The sequence below is a fragment of the Saimiri boliviensis genome, chromosome 17 (genome assembly GCF_048565385.1).
Source record: "Saimiri boliviensis isolate mSaiBol1 chromosome 17, mSaiBol1.pri, whole genome shotgun sequence".
In the NCBI taxonomy this organism is placed as follows: Eukaryota; Metazoa; Chordata; class Mammalia; order Primates; family Cebidae; genus Saimiri; species Saimiri boliviensis.
The window spans coordinates 68,739,806-68,766,216 of NC_133465.1; the positions used below are offsets into that span (position 1 = coordinate 68,739,806).

Consider the following 26,411-nt stretch of genomic DNA (forward strand, 5'->3'; position numbering starts at 1 on the left):
ATTGGGGGCATTAAAAGCATTTCTTTCTTTTTTTTTTTTTTTTTTTTCGAGAAAGAGTCTCATTCTGTCACCCCGGCTAGAGTGCAGTGGTGAAATCTCAGCTCACCGTAACCTCTGGAATTCAAGTGACTCTCCTGCCTCAGACTCCCGAGTAGAGGGGATTACAGGTGCATGCCACTACATCCAGCTAATTTTTGTATTTTTTGTAGAGACTGGGTTTCATCACATTGGCCAGGTTGGTCTTGAACTCCTCACCTCAGGTGATCTGCCCACCTCCGCCTCCCAAAGTACTGGGATTACAGGTGCAAGCCACTGCTCCTGGCCCATTAAATGCATTTTCGACTTATAATATTTGCATCTTACAATGGGTTTACCAGGACGTAGCCCCATCAAAAGTTGAGAAGAATCATACTTTTATAATAATCTCCCCAAAGTAAAACTCTGCAAGTGAATTCGAGGAGGGGGTCAGCCCCACGTATGTAGTCGGGGTTGGGGGTACGGAGCAAAGGACTGACAGGCTCAGGCAGTGGCAACCATTCCCCCAGCGAGTGTGGACACTGGGAACTGAGCTGATCTCTGAAGCCCCTTCCCCGAGGAGACCGGGCCATGGAGGTGAGTCAGACCACCCTGGACCAGCGAGCTGGGGCTGCCTGAGGGATGGGTGGCCATGCACTGAGCACCTCGGGTGGGGGACCTTGGGGCTGGGGGAGGGAAGGGATCAGGAAGGACGCGATACTGCTTCACGGGCCAGCCAGAATGGCCCTCCATCCTTACCCCATTCATCCATTTCCCTTTCAGCCCCTCTGCCCCCCAGCCTTCCCAGCACATGTTGGGGTCGCCCGTGGGGAACAAGAGAGAATGACGCAGAGGTGCTAAACGGCGCCCAGCCCTCCCTCCGCAGCCCCCAAACCCTTCCTCCCTCCGGTGGCTGGGAAACCCCAGAAACTCCCGGCTTTCATTATCAGCAGCTCCCGAGATGTTCAACATGCTCATATCTGTCAAAAACTATTCAGGAAAAATAGAGAAAGTCTTTATACCTTTTATACAGCCAATTTTCCCCGAGGCACTCTGGGCTCTCTAAGAAAAGAAAAAGAGAAAGGAGAGAGAATCACAATCAATGCTGTCATCATGCATCTGGTCGCTGGCGATGTTGTTTGCTCATCGCCTAGGGAAGTCTGGAGGCGGAAGCATCATCTCCCTGGGAGTCCGAGGAACCCTGCCCAGGTTAACCTCCGGCTGCCATCTGCATCTCAAGCATGGCTGGGAGGTGGCGTTTATATAACAGGCAGAGATAAAACAAAACAGGACACCGTGGACTGGCCGCCCAGACTCTTTATCTCTGACTCTGGGATGTTCTTTTTTTCTTCCCTGTGCCTCAAACTCCAAGCAATCCCTTTCCCCTTATCCTAGCACCCCCCCCTCCCCAACCTGGTTTTGAGGTTGTCCACAAATGCAGGCCCCGTGGCTTGTCCACAGATGCAGGCCCCGTGGCTTGTTGATGGTGATGATTAGCCCCATACTGGGTTTCCTCTACCACGCTGCAGGGATTTGCTTCCTCCTCCAGTTGCGGGGTGGGGGTCACTTTGAGGGTGATCACCGCATGCACATTCATTTTATTTGTTTGCTTTTGGAGACAGGGTCTCACTCTATCGCCAGGTTGGAGTATAACGGTACAATCTTGGCTCACTGCAACCTCTGCCACCCGGGTTCAAGTGATTCTCTTGCCTCAGCCGCCCGAGTAGCTGGGACTACAGGTGTGCACCACCACGCCCAGCTAATTTTTTGTATCTTTGATAAAGATGGGGTCTTGCCATGGGACTCAGTGCGGTCTGAGTGCTACCTGCGGCTGACCCCCTCCTCAGATTCACTTGCGGAGTTTTACTTTGGGGGATTATTATAAAAGTATGATGCTTCTCAACTTTTGATGGGGTTACATCCTGGTAAACCCATTGTAAGGTGAAAATATTATAAGTCAAAAATACATTCAATGGGCCAGGAGCAGTGGCTTGAGCCTGTAATCCCAGCACTTTGGGAGGCTGAGGCCAGATCACCTGAGGTCAGGAGTTCAAGACCAGCCTGGTCAATGTGATGAAACCCTGTCTTTACTAAAAATACAAAAATTAGCTGGGCATAGTGGCATGCACCTATAACTCCTCAACCTGGACATTCATTTTAATATCATTAAAGAAAAGTCATTGAGCGAATTCTAAACCCCACCAAACAGAATTCCGGAGGGAGTCACTGTGTTATTGTGTATCAGTGATGAGGACAGACTGGCAGGGACCACAGTGACTCACTTTATCGCCCGGGGCCCGAAGCCAGGGCATCGGCTCCTGCCTAAAATCACAAAGCTAGCTCCCGGGGGCCTGGAACTGCACACATGTGCCGGGACACCTCCCTTTTCTCTGTAGGTCATTGAGGAGTTTGGAAACAAAGGGGTATGTGTTCAGCGTGCTTTAAACAAAGAGATTTTCTTCCTTCATTTGAGTAATGGTTCATAATTTTCTGTGTACGTGACTTGCACATTTTCTAACTGTGGTAAAATACACATCACATAAAATGTACAATTTTCACCATTTTCAAACGTATAGTTCAGTGGTATCGAGTACGTTCACACCGCTGTCATTCCCCACCTCTCTGATGCCTGAACCTTTTCACTCCCCAAAAAGGAAAATCCATCCCTGTTAAGACGTCACTCCCTGTCCCCAGCCTCCCATGCATTTGTGTATATGTGCATATTTCTTTTTTCTTTTTTTTTTTAAGACAGGGTTTCACCATGTTGGTCAGGCTAGTCTTGAACTCCCGACCTCAGGTGATCTGCCCGCCTTGGCCTCCAAAGTGCTTGGATTACGGGTGTGAGCCACCACGCCCGGCCACGTGCATATTTCTTTAAGCTTAGTGTAAGAAGTAAAAGCAAGTGAAAAGCCTCTGGAGTTGAAAGACGGTCAGACTCAGCCTCTTTCTTGAGCTCTAGAAAAACCACCACCACTATCCTCATCCACATCACTGTAAAAAGGTAACCACGGTGATTTATCCTGCATGTTTACAGGCACTTCCTGTACCTTGTTTCATTCCACCCTCCCGACAGCTCCAGTAGGCAGACCCCGGGCTCCTGGGATCACAGGCATGTGCCACTACCTCGGGCATCCCTTCTTCAGATAAAGAAACCAAGGCCCCAGCTGGTGAAGCAACTGCAGCCACAGCGACTGGGTCAGCCGACCCGACCCCCAGAGCAGGTTCCCGGATCTCTGCCACCGCCACCCCATCTCATCCACAGGTGGGAAGGAGTACCCCGCCCTGTGGGAGGCGAGAGTGAACGTGGTTGCGGAACGCTGATCTGCACAGGGCCTGGCTTCCCTGCTGGAGTCTGTGCAGATCACAACGGCGGTACTGGGTATGTCACAGGGGGGTCCCTCCCGGCCGCATCAGTGAGGACTGTGGGCGGAGGAGCAGCTGACCTTGAACTGGGCACTGGGCAGGCCATTTCCAAGGTGGCCCCGTGGAGCGCCTGTTCTCCTCCCCAGGAAAATGGAAAAGCCAACTTCTGGCCCGCGGAGCTGTTTCCACACGCAGCTCACAAAGCCTGTGACACTGAGAAGGACAGGGGTGATGGGGAGACGCTGACGAGTCACTTCGAAAGGAAATGCGTCCTCTGAGTTGCTTTCACCAACTGCTGCCTTTGTTGATTTGGGGGATTTTCTTTTTCTTTCTTTGAGATGGAGTCTCGCTCTGCCACCCAGGCTGCAGTGCAATGGCACGATCTTGGCTCACTGGAACCTCCGCCTCCCGGGTTCAAGTGATTCTCCTGCCTCAGCCTCCCAAGTAGCTGGGATCACAGGCGTCTGCCACTATGACTGGCTAATTTTTGTTTTTTCAGTAGAGATGGGATTTCATCTTGTTGGCCAGGCTGGTCTCGAACTCCTGACCTCAGGTGATCCACCCGCCTCGGCCTCCCGAAGTGCTGGGAATACAGATGTGAGCCACTGCGCCCGGCAGAATTTTTTTTTATTGGTGATTTCTTGAAGTGAGCTGTGCTTCCAACTCAATACAATTTGGTTCCATTGAATCCAGCCCCACTGAACACACACACATTCGGATGTGGAGCCAGGACCTGAGCGCTGGAAGGGTCGTCTGCGGCTCTGCTGGAGGGGGGACCCGGCCAGCAGGCTAAGAAGGCGAAGCAGGAACAAGCCAAGCGTGCGGGATTTCACCTCTCGTCCCGAATGCCTCGTGTGTCCTGCCTTTTCTCCTCCGCTGGCCCAGGCTCTGTGTCCGAGCTCTCGGATGTCATCCCAGCACAAGAACGACTTTCAGCCCTGGAATTCCCAGTCTTTGGGCCACATCAGCTCAGATGGGAGCTGGCAGAGCGCCCCGCCACCCCACCTTCCCTGCCTCTGCAAGCCTTTCTCTTCCGAGTGATTCCTGACATCCCTTGAGTTCTCTTAAACACGTCGCACACTTGCGAGCATCTTTATTTGGTCAACAAGTGCAACATGTCCTATCTGCACTGTGTGAACCCAGGGGCTGGGCCCCATTTCGATCACCAAAGAGTCTCCATTTTTGAAAGCTCCAGAACTAGAGGCTGGTCAAAGAGCCGGCCAAGCTTGATGCCTCAGCAACGGGTCCAACCTGTCTCCCTGGCGCTTCGGCCAGGAGCTGCCCAGCTTTGTCCTCCATTCTTTCACAGAACCTCCAGGTCACGGAGTTCTCTGCACCTCCCCAGAGGCCCTTGTGTGTGGAAAGGAAGGTGGTCTCCGTGCGGAGCAGCCCACATTTTGGGAGACCACTCCAGTGGTGGCCTGGCTGCCTGTCCCTGGGACGACGCCTGGCTTCGTGTTTCTGAGATGAATGTCAGCCTCGCTGTTCTATGCTCTCAGCATTTTCTGTCTCTCCGGCCCCTGCCCCACCTGCCCCCTCCTGGGGTCAGGGGAAGGAGGGAGCCCTCGGGCGGGGCCTTTGGGATGCCATCCCACCGCGTGCTCCCAGGGTCAGGAAACCCGCAGCTGAGTCTCAGCCTCACTGTTGGCAAACACTGCTCTCAGCCACTCAGCGGGATAATCAATTATGGTAATTTTTGCCTCGTGAATTAGGTTCCTGGAGGAACACAGGCATCAGCACAGTGGCGCTGACTTCCCCCACTGCACCTGCAGTCACACCCTCAGCAAAGTCCAAACAGAGAGAGCAAGACCCACCTGCCAGGCTCAGACTGTCTCCACACTCCCAGCGCACTGCCCGACTGCCCACTCACCCAGGAGAGGGTGGGTGCCGCACGGTTCCACACTCTTCCCAGGGAGCAACGTGGGCTGTGGATGGGGTGGGCGCCCAACGTGGAGCCCCTGGTCTGCCTTCCCACAGACTATGAAGCCCCCATGGGCAGAGATCATGTCTTAGAGGTCCCCAGACACTGGTGTGGGGCCGCCATGGATGGGAGGCACTGGGTGCATGAATGAACAAAGGAATGAACTTGTGAAGGTGTTTGCCTCCAGGGGTTAGAACTGGACCCCCGTTTTTTTTGAGACAGAGTTTTGCTCTTGTTGCCCAGGCTGGAGTGCAATGGCACGGTCTCGGCTCACCGCAACCTCCGCCTCCCAAGTTCAAGCAGTTGTCCTGCCTCAGCCTCCCGAGTAGCAGGGATTACAGGCATGTGCTATGATGCCCGGCTAATTTTTTTTTTTTTTTTTGTATTTTTAGTAGAGATGGGATTTCGCCATGTTGGCTGGGCTGGTCTTGAACTCCTGACCTCAGGTGATCCACCTGCCTCAGCCTCCCTAAGTACTGGGATTACAAGCAAGAGCCACTGCACCGAGCCTGGCCTTCTGCTTTGAAGCATGGGATCGGATTCTTTAAGAGTGATATTTGCTCCTGGGGAATCCCAGCCATGGCTGTGCATTTATCCACCCGGAGAGGACCTTTCTCAAGTTCTCCCTCCCTGTCCCATTGCTCCTTTAGGCCCCTGATTCCACCTGGCTCACAGCTCAGCCTCCCACCAGTTCCTCCAAAGATGACGTCCTTGTGGGCTTTTCCCTGCAATTCTCCTCCAGGACATGTGATTCCATCTTTATTTAACTCCGTCCAAATGACGGAGGTCTCCCGCCTCCCACAGACTAACCCTAGCTATCCATAAAATATTTCATTCTTCAGAAATTCAACCCGGGCTTGCTTGTGTGGCTCTTGAAATGAAAAGCACACGTGTCCGTTAGTAAAACTCATTGTTAGTGAATCACGCAAGGCACTGGCCAGAAAAAAACCCTTGTGCCAAACTCAGAGCACTCCCACTAATCGGTGGCTCTTTAGCTTCATGGTCACCCATACATCCCTTCTCTCCCCAGTTAGGTGCGAGTTACTTGATTCTGGCGAAGGTCTAGAAAGGCACAAAGCAAGTGGAACATGGATTTCTGCCTGGCTGTGTCCTGGCTCTTTGATGAAGTCAATTTCTTAACAGTGGCCATCCTGTCTTTTATTTAATGAGCATCTACTATGTGTCAGGCACTGAATATAATCATTGACCTAAAGTCTGCCCCATTAGGGACACATTCTTACCCTGGATTCCAAGATGAGAGAAGGGGGGCTCTGATGCTTTCTGATGCTTCTCCTGGTCTGTTTCACCTTGTTTTTTAAACTTTTCAATTAAAAAAATTTGGGGGCCAGGCATGGTGGCTCACACCTGTAATACTAGCACTGTGGGAGGCAGAGGCAGGTGGATCACCTGAGGTGAGGAGTTCGAGACTAGCTTGATCAACACAGTGAAACCCCGTCTCTACTGAAAATACAAAAAGTTAGCCAGGCGTGGTAGTGGGCGCCTGTGATCCCAGCTACTTGGGAGGCTGAGGCAGGAGAATCACTTGAACCTGGGAAGTGGAGGTTGTGATGAGCCGAGATTGCGCCATTGCACTCCAGCCTGGGCAACAAGAGTGAGACTATGTCCAAAAAAAAAAAAAAAAAAAAAAAATTTGGAGCAGGATCTTGCTCCATTGCCCAGGCTGGAGTGAAGTACCACAATCATAGCTCACTGCAGCCTCGATCTCCCGGGCTCAAGTCATTTTCCAGCCTCAGCCTCCCAAGGAGCTGAGACCACAGTCATGCACCAACATGCCTGGCTGGCTATCTATCTATGTGTCTATCATCTATCACTATTTTTTTGGTAGAGATGGGGTATCTCAGTATGTTGCCCAGGTTGGTCTTGAACTCCTGGCCTGGAGTGATCCTCCCACCTTGGCCTTCCAAAGTGCTGGGGCTACAGGTGTGAACCATGGCACTCAGCCCGTTTCCCTCTAACTGGATAAAGCCCTCTGTGTAACGCCATCCTGCACTTCTGGCGAGTTGCTCTGTGGAGATGCCATCATTTAGGGACAACTGTACCTCTTAACTCCACTGGAAAGGACAACTGGACAGCCACAAATGATGGCTGAGAAGGGGTGCAGAGAACAGAGGGACCTGTCCTGGTGCCAGGGTTAGGAGAGCTGACCCAACTGAGGCTGGCATGGAAGGTGCCGAGGAAGATCACTGTGACCGCATGGAACTGTCTGAAGCCGGGAGATGGTTTCTGTCTCTTCGGCTGCCATGGTAATACCATAGACTGGGGGCTCAAACAACAGAAATGTCTTTCCCCCGCTTCTGGAGGCTGGGAGTCTGTGATTAGGGAGCAGCACGGTCGGGTGCTGGTGAGGGCTCTCTTCCTGGCTTGCAGACGGCCGCCTTCTCACTGCGTCTCCGCATGGCAAGGAGGCAGCGTAAAACCAGGCTCCCCGGCGTCCCTTCTTTTAAGGGCACTAGTCCCATTACACAAGGGACCCTCCCTCGTGACCCGATCTAATCCTAATCACCTCCCAAAGGCCTGGTCTCCAGATACCATTCCTCGGGGGGTTGGGGCTCCCACATAGGAATTTGGGGGGTGGGCGACATTCAGTCCAGCACACACAGTCTCTGCACAGTCACGCTATTCTCTGCTTTTCTTCCTTTCATGTTTTCCTAAATGTGCAGTGACGGTGCCTGGACCTAGTTTGTGGTCAGAAGAGATTTCCTGGGCATTGTGTGAGTTCCCGCAGCAGAGGCACTGGTGCCAGGAAAGACCTCCAGAGCTCTGGTTCCCAGTGTGCTGCTGCCGGTGGCGGGGTGCCACCTGGGGAGCATCGGGGCAGGACCGGGCCATGTGGAGGGTCCTCCGGGCGGCTTTGAGAAGCTGCCCGTGCACCACTGTCTTGTTGTGCTACTTTGGATTTTATGAGACTGTCTGCTTGTGCTCATTCCCTGAGGGGACTTGGAGGTGAAGGTGCAATTTTGTCAATAAAAAATCAGCTGTGGGTGGTTTCAACCTGGCTTGTGATGATGGTGATCTGAACAGGAGGGACACATCCATTTAATGTGAGGAAAGGGGAGGGGAGGGGAGGAGAGGGGAGGGGAGCATCAGGCAGGAGAGGGCAGGGGAGGGCAGGGGAGGGGATCTGGCTTATGGCTCTGAGCCATCATTAGGGAGACCAGGGAGTTCTGGCAGGTTCTGGCCATCACAGTGGCCCCTGGAGTGGCTTTGGGCTCTGAGTACACAGCCCATACTTAGGCCCATGGGAAGGGCCACCCCCTTACTGGGCTTCCACAGGGCAGCAGGGCAGGGGTTAGGGTTACACGCTCTGCTCGGAGCAGTGTGCCCTCCTCTCCAAGGAAGCCCGGCCAGGGCTCAGAAGCAACCTGCCTGCAGTCCCACCATCAAGGTCCCTCCGGGCACTCTAGGCCTTTAGTTCTGCTCCACTGGGGCCTTACTCTCCCTCTGCCTGCGTGGACACTGCCGTGGGCCCCATGACAGCAGCGTGCATGCCTCGTGCTTGCTGAATGCATGCCAGGCCTCCTGCTGGGGACTGTGCTTTTCTAAAAGGGGTTTTATCACCGATGATGTCATTTCAGCTTTCCAAACACCCCTGGGGGCAGGTACCACGATCACTTCCAGTTTCCAGACATCAAATCTGAAGCCTGGGTAAGGGAAGCAGTTGGCCCTAAATGCCTCAGCTGGTAGCAGGCGCAGCTGGGGTTTTCGTGGAGACCTGCCTGACCACAGGCTGACCACAGCTGATCATTCCGCTCTGGGCGAGCACTCCCAGATAGAGCCTGGAGCATCATAGTGAGCCGGGGCACCCAACTTGGACCCGGACGCAAGCCCACTGTGTTGCTTTTCTCATTGCTGGCCAGTGCCAACCTGCCTCCAGCCCCAGCACGTGTGCCACTTCAACGCCCAGCGTCAGCCCAAACCTTCTGTGGCTGGTTGACTCTTCTGGCTGTGCTGGGCTCTGCAAGGCCCATGTGCCTTTGCCACAGGGTGTCATTTGGGACTACAGACTGGACCATAGTCAATTGCTTGGGTGAGATATTAGGGGTTCTGCCTGGTGGGGTGAGGTCTGCAGGCACCTGGCTGCCCTCAGGTGGGGGGCTGTGGGGAAGGTGCTGTCTTTGCATGAGCAGAACTTAGCGCACACCTGTGGACTGAGCTGAGCTCACTGGCCCCCCACTGAGCAGCATTTACAACACCCACGCTGTGCCGGGGACTCCATCGCATGACCCCGCCTGTACTGGTCAGCCAGGCTCAGAAACAGAAGCCCAAAGAAGGGATTTTCCCAGGGTTGACACAACTTCCATGGGGCAGGGCTAAGAACAGAAGGCCCGATGCCACCAAGCAGATGGCAGTGGGGGAGACAGAGACCCCACTGAGGCTGCAGAAACGGCCCTCAGGCCCAGAGGCGGGGGGCGGGTGGGAGGGCCAGGGTGGCATCTCTGCCCCGGAGTGCTTCCAGATAGCCAAGCTTCGGGGGCTGGAGCCCAGCGTGGGGTCGTCTCCACCCATCCACAGACACCCCCAGCCTTCCGCATGCGGAGGAGATGCCGCCACATGGGCTGGAATGCTCTCCCCAGAGTCCATGTCCGCCCAGAACCTCATCTGGAAACAGGCTCTTTGCAGATGTAATTCGTGAAGTGAGGTCAGAGTGGAACCGAGTGAGCCCTCCATCAGGACCCCGGGGGACCCGCACTGGGAGAAGGGGTGTGAGGCTGGAGGTGGAGGTTGGGGGGAGGAGCCACAGGCCGGGGTGCACTGAAACCTGCTGGGGCTTGGAAGAGAGGATCCTGCCCAGCACTTTCAGACGGCAGAGCCCGGCGACACCCGCATCCCAGACCTCACGGCTCCGTCTCCAGAGCTGTGGGAGAGAAACACCCGGCTGTCCTGTGCAGCCTCCCCGTGTGTGCTCGTCTGTTAGGACAGCCTCCGGGGAGTAGCTCACCCCCGCTCCCCGAGGCTGTCTCTCACCTTCAGGGCAGTGCCCACGAGGGCTGTGGGGCACAGTGGGCCTGGCTTTCACCCCCTGCCTGTACCCCACTCACGCTGGGCTTGCTGGGACTGGTTTCCAGAGCACGGTGGCCCTTTCTTCATGGTCATTGCCCTTCCACAACTTCTCCATGACGTTCTTCCTGACGGCGCAAACCCTGCCACACACGCCCCTCCTAGAGCCCTCCCTTCCCTCCCCTTCTTTTCTTTCTTCCTTCTTTACCTCCCTCCCTCCTTCCCTCCCCTCTTCCTCCTTCCCTCCTCTCCCCTCTCCTCTTTCTCTCTCTCTTTTTCCCTTTCCTTCTTCCATTCCCCTTCCCTTCCTCTCTTTCCTTCTTTCCTTTCTCTGCTTCCTTCTTTCTTTCTCCTGTGCCCTCCTCTTCTCTTTTCTTGACGGAGTCTCACTCTGTTGCTCAGGCTGGAGGGCAGTGGCACCATCTCGGCTCCTCCCACCTCAGCCTCCCGAGGAGCGGGGTCCACAGGTGCGCGCCACCACACTGGGCTCGTTTTGGGGTTTCATCTTGTCCAGGCTGGTCTGGAACTCCTAACGGGGAAGACTAGAGGCACCTAAAGGCCACATGCCATGGTGGCCTCACACAATCGGACCCCGAGAAAGACCTTTCAGACTAAAGGACCCCAGGAAAATGGTTCTTCCTTTGACGCGTATGTGAAGCTGCTTTTTTGTTTTGTTTTGTTCGAATTTTTTGTGGTAAAATGCCCATCACATGAAAGGTACCATTTTCACCACCTTTCGGTGCATGGTTCGGTGGCACTAAGCCCATGACGCTGCAGTTCCCCGGTTCCCACCACTCACCTCTCCAAACTAAAACTCCGTCCCCATTAAACACCCCCCTCCACTCCCCCTCCCTCAGCCCCTGGCGACCCCCTCCTGCTTTCTCTCTCTATGAATCCAACTACTCTAGGGACACTCATTACACAGAATCAGACGGTATCTGTCCTTTTGTGCCTGACCATTTCAATCAGCATAATGTCCTCAAGATTCATCCCTGCTGCAGCCTGGGTCAGAATTTCACAGAATGTCCGTCCTTTTTAAGGCTGAGTGATAATCCATGACGTGGACTCCAATGGGATACGTTTATCCATTCATCTGCAGGTGGACATTGGGTTTTTTTTTTTTGAGACATCTCACTCTGTCACCCAGGCTGGAGTGCAGTGGCGTGATCCCAGCTCACTGAGTAGCTGGGACTACAGGCACGCACCACCACGCCCGGCTAATTTTTATATTTGTAGAGACGGGGTTCCACCATGTTGCCCAGGCTGGTCTCAAACTCCTGAGCTTAGGTGATCCACCTGCCTCAGCCTCCCAAAGTGCTGGGGTTCCAGGCATGAGCCACCATGCCTGGGAGGACATTTGGATTTTAATCCACTTTGTAAGACAGTAAGAATCATGCCATTGGCCACATTTCCCATTTTGCTTCAGCCACGAGCAAGTCAGAGAAAATAAAAGTCTGGCTCAGCCTTGCTGGTGGTATCTAGAAGCCCCACAGCCTCATTTTCCCGCCTTCCACCTCCCATTGTCTGACCTTGACTTCCGTCTGCTGACACGCTTCTGTCTGATTTCACGCGGCTATGACAATGGATGAAACCATCTACAGAATGAGATGGAGACAAGCTGCAACCACCCTGTCCAGGTCATTCTCCAAGTCATGCCTGATGGCACAGTGGGCTGTGTGCCTCTGGGAGGGAGAGCTGCCTTCCTCTCCCTGCCCTGCAGCCAGGCACAGGGCACAGGGCACATGAGAGCCACACAGCCCCCACCCCTGACTGCGCACGGACTGTGTGCCACGAGCACCTCTGGGCTCCCAGATTTCTTGGTCACCTTCCCTTGCTGGTGTCTGATTACGCTGAGCAGGCTGTTCTTCCTTCCAATGTGTACTTAGGGGAAGTGGAGTCCCTGTCAGAGCTGCCCCTTTGGAGCTGGCGCTGCCTGCCAAGTTCCCTCCAACACTCAGCTGAAACAGAGTTCTGTAATGATGATGTCTGCATGGCCGTCCAGTCCCCACGTGGCTGCTGTGTCCCGCTCCTGTCCCCCTGCCCCTGAGCGTGGAGAGCGAGCCTGGCTATGTTCACAGCCGGGGCTGGGATGCCTCTCCTACGAGGGTGAGATTTTAAGACCCATCTGACATTCCTTGGAGAGATGAAAACTGAGACCCGAAGAGGTACCACTGCTCTGCAGAGAGGGATGCGGCTGGACTGAGGACGGAGGCTCTCCCAGCAGAAGTGTTAGGGGTGGGGGGGCACTGGGTTCGGGCCTCCCCACGTGTGGCTGTTAGCAGTGCCAGTGGGATGGGGGTGCGGGGCGGGAAGGATGGCGGGGACAGGAAGAGCAGCCGAGTTAATACAGGGCGGACGCCACCGCTCAGCGCCCAGGCAGCTGGAGCACGCCGCTTCTTAGCTGAGCGCGTTTCGTTATCAATAATTTAGACGTGTCCTTTCTCCTTTGGGAGATGGGAAAAATCTCATTTCCTGAGCAAATCCCCTAAGAAACCAACCTGTTCATTCCTCTAAGATTTTCAGAAATGCGTCTCCATCAACCTACTTACAAAATAAAAGTAGATAATAGGCCAAGCGTGCTGGAGGCTGGGTGCCAGATCGGAGCATCTGTGGAGCCCACGGGAGCTGGGTGGGGGTCAGAGAAATGCCCAGGATGACGGGTGGGATATGGCCAGCCCCATCCCCCTATCCCGACTACCTTTGGTAATGCCACAAGGTAGACACACACAGAGAACATCATCGTATTATTATTATTATTATTATTATTATTTGAGATAGATCCTCACTCTGTTGCCCAGGCTGGAGTGCTGTGGCATGATCTTGGCTCACTGCAAACTCTGCCTCCCAGGTCCAAGTGATTCTCCTGTCTCAGCCTCCTGAGTAGCTGGGATTAGGTGTGTGCCACCATGCCCGGGTAATTTCTGTATTTTTAGTAGAGTTGGGGTTTCACCATGTTGGCCAGGCTGGTCTCGATCTCCTGACCTCAAGATCTGCCCACCTCAGCCTCCCAAAGTGCTGGGATTACAGATGTGAGCTATGGAACCCAACTCTCCTTATCTTTATAATCAAAATTTTCCTGAGAAGAAACGCTGTGAAGCGCTCTTGCTAAGCCTCTCCAGAGCTACGTTCCGGCCCCTGCAGAGCGCTCCTCATTGAGGAGGGGAGGCTGTTCTCAAGGCCTGGGAAGCAAAGGTGTTTGTCTCCACACTAGGACTGCATATCCCAGGCCCACGAGTGCTTCTGACAGCCCTGCACCCTCTCTCCTTCCGCCCTGCAGGGGACTGGGGACAAGGGCCAGGCCCAGCCTGGGTATGTGCCTGAATGTGTTCCAGCGGCCGGGTAGTTACTGCGGAGATGGATCTGGTGTGACGAAGAAAAACGTTCTGCTTCTGGTCAAGATGAAGAAACGGGGACTGATGTGCCTGCCTCCTTTCGCTCTATTGCCCAGGCTGGCGCATAGTGGCACAATTTCAGCTCACTGCAACCTCTGCCTCCTGGGTTCAAGCGATTCTCCTACCTCAGCTTCCCAAGTAGCTGAGACTACAGGTGCTCGGCTGTAGCACCTGGCTAACTTTTGTATTTTTAATAGAGAAGGGGTTTCACCATGTTGGCCAGGCTGGTCTCGAACTCCTGACCTCAAGTGATCCACCCTCCTTGGCCTCCCAAAGCGCTGGGATTACAGAAGTGAGCCACCGCGCCCGGCCCCCACAATGTTTTGCTTTAAGTTAACAACTAGATAAGCATTTGTAGAGTCAGAAAAGCAACGCAGAGATTTGCATCTGTGGAAAAATCACAGGGTGGGGCATCTCCCACTCTTCCCTCGCCAGAGAAGAGAAAGCAAGGCAGGACCCTGGCTGTGCGCAGAACTCAGATCTGGCAGTCGGTCCACGTTTTGGGTTAAGCCTGGGATGGCTGGTAAACCTCCCGTGGGTTACTCAATGTCAGGGTGCCTCAGTTTACTCACCCGTAAAAGCAGGGGTGACAGCGGGACCCACCTCTAGGTATGGGATGAAAGGCAGCCAGGCCGCAGCACAGTGCCTGGCCCACGCTGGGAGGAAACGGCCACCCTAGGCAGTCAGGGCAGGACCTGCTCGGGGCTGAAGTGAGCTCCGAGGGCAGACTCTGGGCTGCGGGTTTCGCCCAAACAGGGCAGAAAGGGCAGGGCTCTCCTGTACCACCGGGGCCCGGGAGAGGGAGGGACGTTTGGAACAAACCCCAGAAAGACTTCTGCATCTCTTGGCCCCAAGTGATTAAAAGCCTGGGGCCAAGACATGCAGAAGTCTTCCCGGGGTTTGTTCCAAACATCCCTCCCTCTCCTAGTTCAACCACTGTGGAAGACAGTGTGGCGATTCCCCAAGGATCTAGAAATAGAAATTCCATTTGACCCAGCAATCCCATTCCTGGGTATATACCCAAGGATTATAAGTCATTCTATTATAAAGACACATGCACATGAATGTTCATTGCAGCACTGTTCACAATAGCAAAGATCTAGAACAAACCCAAATGCCCATCAATGCCCATTCTAGACTGGACAAAGAAAATGACACATATACACCATGGAATACTATGCAGCCATAAAAAATGATGAGTTTGTGTCCTTTGTAGGGACATGGTTGAATCTGGAAACCATCATCCTCAGCAAACTGATGCAAGAACAGAAAACCAAACACCACATGTTCTTACTCATAGGCAGGTGTTGAACAATGAGAACACATGGACACAGGGAGGGGAGCATCTCACACTGGGGTCTGTTGAGGGGGGCCAAGGGAGAGACATTGGGGGAGGGGAGGGTGGGAAGGGATAACATGGGGGGAAATGCCAGATACAGGTGACGGGGGATGGAGGCAGCAAGCCACTTTGCCGTGTGTGTACCTATGCAACAACCCTGCATGATCTACACGTGAGCCCCAGAACCTCAAGTACGATAAAAAAAAAGTGGGAAAAAAAATCTTGATTTCTAAAAAATTTAATTAAATTGGAGCAAAATGGAGATTAAAAAAAACAAAAAAGGCTGGTGGCTTTGAAGTGATCGCCAGCCAGGTGTCTGTCCCTGAGGGTGGGGGTCCTAGGGACGTCGGTGGGGTTCACCTGCACCAAGGTGCCCTCCTGTCCGGAAGGAGCTCAAACCTGAGCGAACGCAACATCACTTCCACATGTCAAACGGGGCTCCCCAACCTTAGCTAGTGTCCCTGGCAGGTGACGATGTTCAAAACAAAACCAAGAGCAGCTGGCATGGGCAACGCTGGGCCGGGGCTGGGCATCCCCCGCTGTAATGGCCGGAGTGCTGGGCGCACCTCAGAATCCTCCTCACAACTCTGCCAGCAGAGTGCTTTTGTCCCTAGGCACGGGGGAGGAGCTGAGGCAAGGGGGTCCCCGGTGGCTCACTCTCTCTGGGGACTGAGGCTGACAGGGAGTGCTGGGTGTTACCACACAGAGCATTCAGCATCCAGCCTGAGCGGGCAGCAGTCCCCGGCTCTGCAGAGATTCTCTTTCTGGGAGGCCTCGGAGCTCTGCAGCTTAGCAGGCAGCCGGAGGGCCCACATCCCCTGCCTCTTCCATGGGAGGGCTCCCGCCCGCCACTCGCCAAGCCCCCATTCTGAGCTGGGACCTGCCTCAGGAGGCTGGGATGCAGGAGGGGCTTCCAGCCAGCAAGGCCAGAGCCCAGAGCGAGGCTGCCCTCCCTGGGTCGGCCATGCCACCTCGCTTCCTGCAGCGGACAAAGGACTCCTGAGACCACTCACCCTCCCAAGCCCTGGAGAACCAGCTCTGGAACCACCCTGAAGCCTGGGGACTCAGGCACGGGAATGGATGCCTGCTGGGGCGTTGGCAGCCAAGCACGCTTAGGTGTTCAAAGCCACTGTTTGTGCTTGGGATTCTGGCTGGGGAGATGCTGAGCTGTGAACAGTCAGAGCCCAAAGCCCAGAGCCCACTCGTAACCACTTTCCTCTGCTCCCTGAGTCTCAGTCCGCTTGGCTCCAACCCTGCTGTAGTCACTGTCTTTTATTTTCTGTATCCTGATGCTTTGACATCTGAAGCCTTGCTGACCCTGGGGAGACGGTCCCCCCCCACAGTAGCAGATTCCTAGAGGCAGCAAACAGTGGGCCTGGGGGTGTGCTTCTCACCTGCAAACCAGTCAATCAGATTCCACTCCCAAGCCCCTCCTCTATTGGGGTCCCATGTTCCAGGCCACCGTTTACCTGTTCTCATCACCCTGGAGCCAGGTACAGACAATCAGAGCCAGCCCCACAGCCCAGAGCTCCCTGAAATCATCCAAACCAGCCAGCCCCAACCCCCTTCCCCTGCCTCGCCCGTTCCTTCCTAGAAAACCACAGTCAAGACCCCTGCCCATGTGAACCCCGGTTCCCTCTGCCTCCTCACCAAGCCTGGTGCCTCCCCGGGTGTCCCTGGTGCCAGGCTCCCTGTCTCTAGGGATCCATCCCTAGATAGGCTTCTTCTGCCATGCCAGTCATTTCTGCATCCCCATGCCTTATTGTACCCCATTAAAACCCATTCCAGGTCTCCTTAGACACCCAGCAGCCTCACCATCCTAGCTGCACCTGCTGGTGTCCCTGGCATCGCTATGGCTTTTGTGAGAGGGAGCCGGTTTTTTTTTTTTTTTTGAGACGGAGTTTCGCTCTTGTTACCCAGGCTGGAGTGCAATGTCGCATTCTCGGCTCACCGCAACCTCCGCCTCCTGGGTTCAAGCAGTTCTCCTGTCTCAGCCTCCCAAGTAGCTGGGATTATAGGCATGTGCCACCAGGTCCGGCTAATTTTTTTTGTATTTTTAGTAGAGACGGGGTTTCACCATGTTGGCCAAGATGGTCTCGATCTCTTGACCTTGTGATCCACCGTCCTTGGCCTCCCAAAGTGCTGGGATTATAGGCGTGAGCCACCACATCCGGCCCTGAGAGGGAGCCAGTTTTAAGGATGAAACCTGACTGCTTCCCTGGGGCGTAAGGAGATCCTTGGTGCTTGGTACAGCTCAGAGGCTGCTGGCTCAATCGGATTTGGCGTCTTCACGGCCGGAGCTGCCTCAGAAAGACTATGATTGCCCAGCAATTGCCTTTCGGGATTAACACATCTCTACTCACACGATCAATTTCAGCCTCTCGCTGGATAGGGCCTGAGAATTGAAAAGTGAACACGGACGTCTGTCACACACGTGTCCCGGGAAACGTCTGCCTGCAACCAACCCGCATGGAGCAGCGGCTGATTTACAGACTGTGCCTGCGTCGACAGTTGGGTTTATTTAATAATCGATAGTTGCTGTCTTCCCTGGGTTCTGTTCATGCAGAAGGTCTTTGCTGAGACGGAACACACGATACACTGTGAATGTGTTTACAGGGACATTCCTGGGGCCCCGGCGCTCACGGTCGGACTTTAAAAGAATAATAACAAAAATAATTTTTGCTGCAGGAGGAGTCCCTGATGAGGGCAGTTAAATGAGCTGATCACTCAGCGTGGGCAGGAGCACCATGCAGGCTGACCCAGCTTCACTGGCCGGCAGATACCGAACGAACGTTTGCCACAACAGATAAAAGTGCTAGGGTGAGCTTCACGTGCCCTCTCATGCTTCGAGGACCTCTGATTCCTAAAATTAAAGCAGCGTCGATGCTACAGGACAGCTGGCTGTCCCGTTTCCCTCCCTCCCTCCCTCCTTCCTTTCTTCCTTCCTCCCTCCCTCCCTTTCCCCCTTTCCTTCTTTCCTTCTTCCCCCCTTTCTCCTTCCTTCCCCCCCTTCACCCGTTCTTCCCTCCTCCCCTCCCCATTCCCTCCTTCCCTCCTTCCTTCCTTCTCTCCTTTCTTCCTCTCTATGGCCCAGGCTGGAGTGCAGTGGCACAATCTCAGCTCAGTGCAACCTCTGCCTCCCGGGTTCCAGTGATTCTCCTACCTCAGCCTCCCGAGTAACTGAGACTACAGGTGCTCGGCTGCAGCGCCCAGCTAACTTGTATTTTTAGTAGAGACGGGCTTTCACCGTGTTGGCCAGGCTGGTCTTGAACTCCTGACCTCAGGTAATCTGCCCACCCCAGCCTCCCCAAGTGCTGGGATTGCAGGCGTGAGCTGCTGGGACGTCCCTCTTCTTTGTCCCCTTCTGGTCTTAGCGACCTGCCCCGGATGCTCTTTGTGGCCTGGCTCTATCCACCACCCGCTGCCAAGAACTCCACGCAGGTTTCCAGCCCAGATCTCTGCTGCCTCCTAGACCTTACTTCCTGGTCACCCCTGCCGAAGTCACTCAGCATGTGGGACAGAGAACAGATGAGGGCCTCTCTGAAACCTCTTCCACCTCTGCCCCTCCCAGTATAGTCAACGGCACTGCAGTTGACCTAGCACCCCCAAACTCACTGAAATTGATCCAGCACCTCTAAACGCATTGAAATTGATCCAGCATCCTAACTCAGATCTCTGGCCACACACCTCTCCCTCCCTCGTCCCCAGTGCCCACCCAAATTGTCTCTGGGTCCTATCCATTCTTCTTCCTTAACACCTCCTATACCTGCGTGACCCCCGCCACCCACAAATCCACATGGCTCAGGCCTCTTTCTCTCCCTAAACATGGTGCAGCCTCTGAACTTGATCCTGGCTCAAGAGACCCTCCCACGTCCAGCCTCAACTCAGCGGCCAGACGAGTCGGCTGCGTGGCAGGCAGGTTCTGGCCCGCAGTATGCTTCTCAGCGGCCCTCAGGCTGGGCAAAGGTTCAGGACCTCTTGGGGCTGGGGCCGAGGAAGCTCACCCCTCGAACCCGCCTACCTGCCTGCCTGCTCTCAGGCTGAGGAAAGCTTCTTCCAGCTCCCCAGTGGCGGAGCTCACACTCCGGGATCTTCCTCTCCCTGCCTGAAAAGACCAACCCCACCGCTCTACCCAGCAGCTTCTTACTCACCTGGAGACCCGGTGGCCTGAGCCAGCCTCGTCTTTCTCCAACTCAGCAGGGCGTGAGCCTGCTGACCATGTCTTGTGCCTCTGGAAGCACACTTCGTCCTGGGCTGGCTCACACCCTCCTGGTCTCCCCGTGGCTCTGGCCCTTCCTTCCGCCTTGGCCTTAGTGGGTAACTGGGTATCCTGGGACCCCTTCTCTTTCCACCTTTTACTTTAGCCCCAAGCAACTTCGAAGCTCTGGCTTCAACCCCCACCCTGATGCTCGTGAGGCCCACTTTAGCTGAGATCCCTGCGGGTCCAGCCTTTTGCTTCCCTCGGTGTCTCCCAGACTGTTCTGCCCCACGTGTCTGAGGCTCAAGGTCTTCTCCAAGAAACCTGGTCCTAGCTTGGGGCTCCCTATTTTAGTCCATGGAGCCATCAGCAATCCAAGTGAGCAAGTCAGCTGCAGTCCACTCTGACCCTCCTCTCCTCCTCCCCCATCCTCCAATCCATCATTGACTGTCAGTTTGACCCTAGAATGCTTCTCTCACCTCCATAGCATGGGCCACTTCACCCACTCCTACACCACCTGAACCTCTTCTCCCAGATCCGTCATCCTGTACTCAGACCCTCATGCCCCCAGCTCTAACCCCATATGGGACAACTTGGGATTGCTTCCACTTTAAAAGCCTCTGAGCTGTCGGCCTTCCTCGTGACCCCATGAGGGGATCCGTGCTAAGCTCCTTTATGCCAGGGCGCATCTCACCTGAGGTGTCTGCAGAAGTCATAATTCAGCCCCTGTGGCCCCCAGGGACTGAAGAGCTCCCAAGTCGATGTGGATGGGCGGGGGCTGGGCTCATCGCCTCCCCGAGGGCCCTATGTTCAGCAGAATCATTCCCACTGCCACAGATGTCCTATGCCCTGGAACTGGTGCCCACCTTCAGTTTCCTGGCAAAGGATGATTAAGGTTGCAGACAGGATTAGAGCTGCTGATTGGCCAACCTTTAAACAGGGAGTGGAGTCTGGGCGCGGTGGCTCATGCCTGTAATCCCAGCACTTTGGGAGGCCAAGGCATGCAGATCACGAGGTCGGGAGTTTGAGACCAGCCTGACCAACATGGAGAAACCCTGTCTCTACCAAAAATACAAAAAATTAGCCGGGTGTGGTGGCAGGCACCTGTAATCCCAGCTACTTGGGAGGCTGAGGCAGGAGAATCGCTTGAACCCCAGAGGCGTAGGTTGTGGGGAGCTGAGATCATACCACTGCACTCCAGCCTGGGCAACAAGAGAAAAACTCCATCTCAATAAAAAAAAAAAAAAAAAAAAAAAAAAGCAGGGAGAGGAGCCTGGAGTATCCACGGGGGCCCCGGGTAATCCCAGGTCTTTAACTGTGGGAGACAAGGCAGGAGAGGATGCCAGCCACGTGATGTGAGCAGGACTCAGTGGCCATTGCTGGCTTTGAGGATGGAGGAAGGGGCCAAGAGCCAAGGAGTTCAGGGGCCCCTAGAGCCTGGAACAGGGGAGGCCCTGCGTTCTCCCCCGGAAATGCAGCCGTGACTGCAATGCCTCGGCGGGGTCCCAGTGAGGCTCGCTCCTGACTTCTGTCATCCAGAACGGTGAGGCTACACCTTTGTCCTTTGTTTGTGATGGCTGCCGCGGGCATCTCGTGCAATCCTCTTGGAAAGTTCTTAGCGTCACGTCACTTTGGCTGTGTTGACCACTCCCCAGTAACCGCCCCTCTTAATACCCGGTCCTCTTCCTTCCTTTTCGGGTCTTAATGTTCAAAGAGAGTGAGGCGTGGACCCAACCTTTCTGCCTCTCCAATGAGACAGGAGGGCAGCGAGCGGAAAGAGCTCCAATCTGCTGACCCCACCCTCCCTCCTCTATCCCGCCTGGCAAGCCCCAGCCCCCAGCCCCAGCCTTCTCTGCCATGTACACTCAGCAAAGTCAGGCCGCTCTCTGAGCAGCCTCTGCTTCCTGGATGGAGCCTCTGGCCTGACCCTGCAGGGTGGGTGCTGTGTGGGAAGGGAACAAGTGAAGCTTGACAAGGCTGCCTCGGGTCCCCCTGCTTTCAGCCCATATCGATCCTGGTGGTCGACAGACACCCCAGAGGGAGATAACCAGGAGTCCTCCTAGCACAAAGCACCCGGCGCTCCCTTAAGAGCTGCTAAAGCCAGACGGGGCCCATCTTTCCCCCTGCCTCCAATAGCCGTCTTCCACCACATGCACCCGGATATAAAGCCGGGGAGGCCTCAGATTAATTTAACTTTTAATTATATTCACTTAACAAGATTATCCAGCTGAGGTTAAATAAAAAAGTCTGCCTCCCCGCCCAGATGAAAAAACCCTCTTCTTTATCTTATCTATTTATATCCAGTATATACATAACCAGAAACGAATATTTCTTTATGGACCATTAAAGAGCTAATGTTTAATTTATAGCCACTTTCTCTGGCGGGGTGTCCAGGCACAATGTCAACATTTTTAATTAAATGAATTTTTTTTTTATCACAAAGGAAGATATATATTTTTAAAGCCACATTTGTGCCAGTTAGCAACAGCCCAAGTTGCTGCTTCCAGGAGGCATCGCTGGTTGGAGAGGGTGCTGGGAAAGTGGGGATGTCTCTGCAATTTCAAATCCCAGCCTGGCTGGTCTGTCTGCAGTTAAGGTGGGAGGGGCACACCCAGATGAGGGCACGGCGGTGTGCCTAGCAGGAGAGGCCCCCGACTGCTGTTTGTTGAACACCTTCTGTGTTCAGGGCAATGCCCTAGAGGGTTGTCACACGCCATCATCTTTAATTCTCCCAGCAATGGTCCATGGGGTGGTCATGGGATGGGAGTATCCTGGAGGAAGCTCAGAGAGGTTCAGTATCCTGCCTGAGGTCACACAGTAGCAGATGGATGAGGAACCCATGTGGGGGTCCAGGTCAGATTCCCAAATCTAAGCACTCTCCTCTTGCCCCACACAGCCTCTGAGAGCGGGCACAGGAGGGAGCCTTCTCCCCAGCTGGTGTCAGGATATCTGAGTCCTTCATGGCACAAACCAAGTCACTGCAGTGCCCAGGTCCTGGACAGGGAGGCAAGTTCCCCACTGCATTCCCAGCAACCAGGACACGGGAGCCTCCCAGAAGTCATTTGCTGAGTTTTGCAGTTCATGAGAGTCAGGGTGCTTTTCCAGAAGGTTCTCAGATGTCCTGGCTTTAGGGGGCCCCTGGACCTTGAGGTCTGGAAGAGATTAGCTTCTGCTCCGTGCTATTCCTGCCTCATTCAGAACCCTGCCCACTCCCCCAACACCCAGGTGGCAGCAGGTGAGGAATCCCACCCACTCCTGAGACACACAGCCCTAGCTCCACACCCCCGACCCTCACCCCAGTCCAGGACACGTGGCACTGGGGCCCAGCCTCGAGGCTGACCAGCTGGGCTCTTGCACGCCGACCTCCAAACACAGACGGAGGGAAGGCCCTGAGTTGCTAAGCCCGTAAGGGACCCTGACTGAGCGTTCTGGGGCTAGAGGCGGAGCTTCAGGAAGCTGAGCCCTTGAAACCCTCAGCTGGTGACCAGTGCTGGCCTCAGGGACCTCCCACCTGCTTGGGTTGGTCTGATGCCAGCAGGGGCCACTTCTGAGCCCTCTTGGGAATTCCTAGACTTGCCCCCATAATGCAATGCCAGTCCAGGCTGTCTGTGAAAAGCCCACCCTGGACAGTATCTAAGTGGACAGCTGCCGTGTCTTGGCTGGGCCTGAGAGAGGTCCCAGAATGTCTGGAAGTGCTAGATGGCCCCGGTTATGGCCACTTGGCTGTCATCAAGGTCTGAACTCCACAAGGACAACGTGGGGTTTCAGGCTGACATGCTGGGAGGGGCAACACCCCAGGCTCTCCCTCTAGGTAGGGTGTGCGGCAGGCCTATGTGCCCAGAGGCCTCTGTCCTGGGCAGGAAGTATGGGCCAGAGCAGCGGGGACAGGCAGCTTCTCCTCGGGACCTTGCTGACTTCCTGCCCCTAGGGCCTCTATCTGCTTGGCTTCTCCTGCTCAGCCAATCCTTCCACTCCTTGGAAACTTGACCTCTCTCCAGGCTTTTCCCATGGGGCCCCGCCCAGGCCACACCCTCCCAGCCAGTCTGGTGCTGCCTTCAGGACAGAGACTGGGAGCTGAGTGGCCCTGTGGTCACGTGTGCGTGTGCCTGTGTGTGTGTGTGTCTGTGTGTGTACTGGGGGTGTGGCATGAGGAGGAGCACTGGAGAGGGAGTCCGGGGTGACAGTGCCACAGACTCACTATGGTGGGTCTCAGCCCAGTACCCAGACATCAGTGACGCTGTTAAAAGAGACACTAGACACTCCAACGTCTGTCCTGCTCTTCGCAGGGTGGAGTCCCTGCCGCCATTTTCCACCCCCGAGCCCTGGCCTCCCATCTGTGCTCAGGAGCAAAGCTGTGTTCATTTGAACCAAGGGTAGAAATTGGAGGCCAGTGTGAGCCAGCGGCCTTTAACGGGGTGCTCCATCTTCCCCTGCTACCGGCACCTCCCGGGAAGACTCGGGAAGCTGCTGAGTCAGCAGCGCATGGGCAGCACGGGCCTGGCCCCTCAGCCTGCTGGTCTCTGTCCCAGGGCCATCTGCAGCTCAGGTGCAGCGTCCTGGGCTTCTCCTTTCCCCTCCCGGCTGCAATTCCCCTTCCTCGAGGCCGCAGACAGGAAGACCCTCCTGCCCTCCCAGGGACGGTGGCTGCTGCTGGAGCCGGGTCTGAAGCTACGCCACTCCCAGGGCTCCCGTCTTCCGCTCGGGGCCAGGGCTCCTGGACCCGCTGCCCGCCGAGCACGGAGGGGCACAGCTGCCTCCTCGGCCAGCTCCCTCGGGGGGCTTCCAAAGCAGCCACCCAGAAAACGCCTGGTCACAGTCCTTCAGGAATCTCTGGCGCTGCCTTCCAACACCATGAACTTCCCTGGTGCAGATGGAAGGCGCTGACCAACCAGTCCAGGGTCGGGAATCCTCAGCCCATTTTCACCCCCGCCCCCGCCCCGGCCCTGCCAGGTGTCCTCCCCCCGCCTCGCGCAACCTTCGTTAGCTGTGGAGGTCAACGGCCTCTCACGCGCTGGTAGCTCTGCTCTTTCCTGCAGGGAGCACGCCTGTCTCTGGGGCTTCTATTCCCATAAACCAACCCTTCCTTTCTCCTGTGAATCCGCTTTAATTACAGAGCTAAATAACGAGAAGGAAATATTAAAATTAAAAAAAAAAAATTCCCTACACAAAGCAAGTTTGCTTGCGCCGGCCACCAGCTCTGGGAGCCGGAGCCCAGAGGATGGCACCATGCCACTCACTAAAAGCATGAGTGTCACTAAATCAATAATTCATTTACTTTAATGAGATAAGTACTTTGAAAACTAATTGCAAACCTGCTCCATTTACTCCGACCCGTTAGAGCCCTTAATGTAAATCGCAGAACCATGGCCGCGGGAAGAAGAAAGTCTTTAGGTGGAAGACACTGTGTCATCTGCCCCTTTCTTCTAAGAAAGGGAAAGAAGTTTGGCCGGGCGCGGTGGCTCACGCCTGTCATCCCAGCTCTTTGGGAGGCTGAGGCAGGCGGATCACCTGAGGTCAAGAGTCTGAGACCAGCCTGGCCAACATGGCGAAACCCTGTCTCTACTAAAAATACAAAAATTAGCTGGGTGTGGTGGTACGTGCCTGTAGCCCCAGCCACTCGGGAGGCTGAGGCAGGAGAATCGCTTGAACCCAGGAGGCGGAGGTTGCAGTGAGCCGCGATCACACCTCTGCACTCCAGCCTGGGTGAGAGTGAGAAAAAAAAAAAAAAAAAAAAAAGAAAGGGAAAGAAGTTCGTGACCCGGATGGGAGGTATTTGGGGAACTGGTGGAGTCCCGTGTCGCTCCATCTGTCCTGCTGTGAGACAGGGGAGGGTCACCCAGCATGAAGCTCGACTCACATCCTTCCCCTGGGAGAGAGATGGCACTGGGAAGCAGGAATGTGGCAGCCCACACTCCAGTCGATGCTGGGAAGTGACTGTCCTGGGCCTCCGGGGACTCCTGTGAGTCCCTCCCCCAGCAGGTGTTCTGAGCATTCCTTCCCTGAAGCCCCGAGCCCCAGGAGGGACGTGCGGTTCCAGAGATGCCGGCGCGGGGAGAGTTTTCAGCTCATGCTTGGCAAGTGAAGTCCCAAAGGGTCCAATGTTCCAATAGCTTCCCCAGAATACAAACCCGAGACCAAAAAGATGCTCCGACGAGCAGGTGCCCTGAGGAGTCTGTTGCCAGAATGCTGAGGGCACAGCCTGTGCCGAGCGGAGGACAGAGTGGCAGACTCGGAAGCTGTCCACTACCAGGGGCTTGGCCAAAGGGCTGTGGGACCAATGGGGTCAGGAAGACACTTGAGTCCTCCTCATTGTCCTTTGCTTTTTTTTTTTTTTTTTTAAACTCTGAGACAGTCTTTAGGTGTCTGTCATCCAGGATGGAGCACAATGGCGTGATCTCAGCTCACTGCAACTTCCGCCTTCTGGGTTCAAGCAATCCTCCCACCTCAGCCTCACCTAGTAGCTGGGATTACAGGCACCTGCTCCCACGTCTGGCTAATTTTTGTGTTTTTAGTAGAGATGGGGGTTTCTCCATGTTGGCTAGGCTGGTCTTGAACTCCTGACCTCAGGCAATCCACCTGCCTCAGCCTCCCGAAGTGCTGGGATTCCAGGTCTGCTACTATGCTTGGCCTGTCCTTCGCTTTTGTTTTGGGCAAAAAAAAAAAAAAAAAAAAGCAATGATTGTACACTTTTCAGCTTGTAATCTTGTGGGGATGGGGGTCTCAAATCTGTCTTCTCTCTCCCCCTTTATCCCTTTCTCTCCCCACATTCTTCTTTCTGGTTTTTGGCCTTACTGCGAATAGACACCAATGCCTACACAGAAGTCCTGACATTGTCAGGAAGAGCCTGCGGAGTTCAGGGATTGCGACGACGTCCTGGGAAATGCGGAAGAACAGACTTCTGCTTTGCCGCTAGACCCTGGGGGAGTTCCCCGAGGTGAACAGCTCAGCTAAACCCACGCAGCTCTCAGGGCTGACCCAGCGCAGGCAGCGCCACGCTCACAGGCAACGCTGAAGCACCAGACGGCAGCCTCCGATGATACGCCGCAGACACAGAGAAAGTCTCTGAAACGGATTCCCACTTAATTCTCACGCCCTACTCACTACTCCCGTACCGAGGCGAAAGCAGCGGATAAGATCCCCATCCCGCAAAACCCAGCAGGTGTG

The 26,411-nt window shown here is 55.0% G+C and overlaps 1 pseudogene; it reads right to left on the bottom strand.

Moving 5' to 3' along the window:
• Nucleotides 1-1,037: 1,037 nt before the first annotated feature.
• Nucleotides 1,038-26,411, bottom strand: part of LOC101028197 (uncharacterized) — a 362,056-nt pseudogene continuing 336,682 nt past the window's right edge.